The sequence below is a fragment of the Octodon degus genome, unplaced genomic scaffold, assembly GCF_000260255.1.
Source record: "Octodon degus isolate 3935 unplaced genomic scaffold, OctDeg1.0 scaffold00038, whole genome shotgun sequence".
Taxonomy (NCBI): domain Eukaryota; kingdom Metazoa; phylum Chordata; class Mammalia; order Rodentia; family Octodontidae; genus Octodon; species Octodon degus.
The window spans coordinates 10,388,239-10,392,205 of record NW_004524614.1 but is presented as its reverse complement, the minus strand read 5'-3'; the positions used below and the strand labels follow the sequence as shown (position 1 = coordinate 10,392,205).

Genomic DNA, 3,967 nt, shown 5'->3' with positions numbered 1-3,967 from the left:
GGAACTACTCAGCCATAAAAATGATAAACTGGAGACTTTTGATAGGTAAATGAATACAACTCAAGGCCATAATCATAACTGAAATAAACTAGATACACATATACAAACATTGTTTTGTCTCCCTAGAGTGAGAAGCTTAAAAAGTAAATGAGATCCAAATTGAGGTATGGATCAGCATTTTTCGGGGCCCACAGGTCGCAACTGTGGGAGTGGATCTTCGGTTTTCACAGCTAGAGACTGCAGCAAGAAAAAAATGAGTGGAACCCTGGAAAAGGTGCTGTGCCTGCGGAATAATACCATTTTAACAGGAGCCTTTTCATTGCTAAGATTCAGAACTTGGAGAGAGAGTCCTGTTTATTGTACAGGTGGCATTCTACTGAGTACCAGTCAGCAGTACAAGACAAAGCCCACTCATGGCATTGGAAGATACAAACACCTAATTATATCACAAGAGCCCAAGAAGAAGAGGGGAAAAGTGAAAGTGAGACCAATTAATCTGGGGACGGATTATGAATATGGACTGCATCTGATATGATCCTGGCAGAAAGTTATTCTCAGTATGTACACAATCTCTGCAACCATCTCTCCATCAAAGTTGAGAAAAGTTGTGCAATGCCCACTAAATCCATGGAAGTGTTCTTCATGCAGGACAAAGGCACCAAAATTTTCCTGGACTCAGTCCTGACCACCCATGAGTGAGTAGTTCAGATCAGCTGTTTGAGTGCTATATTTGCATAGATATTCTTGGAAATACTCCAGAGCAATCTTCCTGAAGGAGTCAGGTTGTCAGTAAGGGAGCACACTGAAGAGGACTTCCAGGAAAGGTTCAAAGCTCATCCAGAACTGGAAGAACTGTTGGCCCCACTGAACAAGCTCTTGCAGACTGTTTCCTGATGGCACTGGTGACACTGCCAAGCAGAAAAGCCTGCTGAGAAGATAGACTTAAGTTGGAGGATAATCTGACCCTTAAGCTTTATTTCTGGTTTTTCCTATAAACAGTAATGTTTCCTCTCCTCTGGCATGGTTGTTAGCAGTTCTTAACACTTACCTTTGAGATAATCTGGAGTGTCCCTCATCTAATAAAAATCTGTGACTACTGCAAAAATTAAAAAACAAAAAAGCAAGACAAATTGGGGTACAATTTCTTTAAGAAGCACCTGGACTACCTCCATAGCCTTTTCTGAGCAGGTAGGAAAGTATTCAGTCCAGCATGTAAAGGTGTCAATTCACACCAATATCTGTTTAAATTCTCTACATGGTAGCATATGAATAAAGTCTAATTGTCAGTCTTCTGCAGGGTTTGCCCCTTTCCTCCATAGAAATTCTAACAAAAGAGGTGGTTGGCTTGCCTGGGTTATGGTAGGCACACAGGGGAAAAGTTGTGCAGATCTGCCAGGTAGTTGCTGCTGGTCCTAGTCCTGTGAAAATCTGAGTGGCCATTTCTAATGTAAAATTTGTTCTCAAATTGAAGAAATTTGAATTGTTTGTATAGTCTTCCACTGTATCCCTTGCAGAAGGATCAGTTTGTTTTCTAAGTACCACTTAGATCAAGACGACCAAAGCAGTTCTCTCTTTTCTGATACATAGAGAAAGAAGGGTTTTCTTAAGTCAGTTATTCCCAGTGCTGGATTCTGAATAAGGGCATGCTTAATTTCCCTGAAGATATTGTCAGTCATTTTGTCCATTCTAGGGACAAATAGCCTTTTCTGAGCAGGTAGGAAAGTATTCAGTCCAGCATGTAAAGGTGTCAATTCACACCAATATCTGTTTAAATTCTCTACATGGTAGCATATGAATAAAGTCTAATTATTGTATTCAGGGACTCAGAGCTTTTGACAGTTTCATATAATGGCTTTCTCATTAGTTCAAAATTAGCCATGGTCTATAAAAGCCAGCCATTTGAAGGAAGGGATCTATTGTTTGGTGGCAGGAGGCCCGAGGTCATAGTATGGATCCAGTCCCTAAACAGTTGTTGCTTCCTAGGAATAAGAACATATCACAGGTATTGAACTTCAGAGGGATATATGGAATTTTTTTTGAGACTATATATCCCTTCTTAGTTAGAAAGTTGAGAATTTGTATAGTTTTAGATAACTTCTGAGTTAGGCTACAAACTAGAATATGATCTACATGCTAAAGGATCTTTAAGTCTTTCTTAAGAGAAAAATCCTTAAGTCTTTCTCTAGTGCCTGAGCAAAAAGGTAAGGACTATCTCTAGACCCTTATGGAGAACTGTCCAAATATATTGCTGCTTTTCTCTTGAAATTTTTTGTTTCAAAAACAAACAGCAACTGGGAGAAATTTTTTGTTTCAAAAACAAACAGCAACTGGGAGAAATTTTTTGTTTCAAAAACAAACAGCAACTGGGAGTTTGGATGTAGAAGGATGGAGAAAAATGTGTCCTTTACATCTGAGACTGAGAACCAATTAGTGTCCCTAGGAACTAGTAGAGAATTGTATATGGGTCTGCCATTAGAGGATGAATTAGAATGGCAGCCTTATTAATGACGTGGAGATCTTGAATGAGCAGATATTCTCTTGAGGGCCTTCTTACATGGAGAATGGGAGCACTGCAAGGGTACTGACAAAGCTTCAAAAGGCTGTATTTGGAAAACTTGTCCATGAGAGCCTGGAGGTTTTATGTGGCTCTCCCTTGACTGGGAACTGATTGTGGTTAGGAAACTGACTGAGATCCCCATCATAGGAACAGCTAGCATATCTAGTCTGTTGACAGGTTGGTACTCCAGTGTGGTTTCCTGCCTATTTATTTATTTATTTATTTATTTATATGTATTTAGTACAGGATCTACAGGGTCTCACTACACAAATCAGGCTTCTAATGATTTTCCTGCTTTCAACCTCCCAAGAACTTGGAACACAGGTGCACACCACACCCCTGGGGAAGGGGCCGGCATGGCACTCTGTCCTTCCCTTTTACTATTTTTTTTTTCTTTTGGTGGAACTGGGGATCGGACTTGCCAGGCAAGCACTTATTCCAATGAGCTATCTACCTGGCCCCTCATTTCAGTATTTTTTATTAATTTTATTGAGAAACAAATAGTAATGAGACAGTTTCAAAACAGGATAGTAGGACAGTTACAATAATTAATACATTGCATATTGTTGTCTTTGTAGTAGTTATTCATAGTACAGGATGCAGACATCATTTGCTGTCCAAGAACTATCAGTACAAATTTTACTTCTCATTGAATTAACAGAAAGTAGCTGTATATCTATCATAACTATTATGCATGTACAGATACAAAATAATCCTTTACATCCCCCTTTTCCATTTAGTTTTGTCAGAGATTGGTATTCCATTGCCACTTAAATATTGTAGGTGTATGAATTCAGCAAAATAATCCAAAATAGTCCAGTATTCGTAGTGGATTATCCGTAGGACTGTACAGATCTCAAAAGTCATCTATGAAATTGCTGGGCTCAAGACTTTGTTCCCTGCACTAGCTGTACTTTCTATCACCCTCTTTGTTTTTTTAGGTTTTTTTCCATAACTTTATTGAGAAACAAATAGCAATTAGACAGTTTCAAATCAAATTAGTAGGACAGTTTCAATAATTAACACATTGCATACAGTCTTGCTAGGGGTTATTTGTTGCACAAGATGGAGACATGATATGCTATTTACAAAATCTACTAGAACAAATCCTTCTATTCATTGAATTAAGAGAATGTAGAGTCCCAGCCCAGGCGCAGCATGGGCCGGGCGCTCTCCCACCCACTCGGGCAGCCCCCCACCACTCCACCGTACCTCCCCACCCCTCCCGCCAAGTAGGAATTTCTGCCCACTCCCGGGAACCCCCAGACCCAGTCCTAGCCCAGGTACGGTGAGTGTGTGGAGAGCTTCGTTTTAAACTGCGCCGGCGGGACGAGTCCCAGCCCAGGCGCAGCGTGGGCGGGACCCTCTCTCACCACCTCGGGCCGCCCCCCACCACTCCGCCTTACCTCC

The 3,967-nt window shown here is 40.7% G+C and overlaps 1 pseudogene; it reads left to right on the top strand.

Annotated features, from left to right (window-relative positions):
• The first annotated feature begins 253 nt into the window (after positions 1–253).
• Positions 254–894, top strand: LOC101588860 (annotated as a pseudogene).
• The last annotated feature ends 3,073 nt before the right edge of the window (positions 895–3,967 follow it).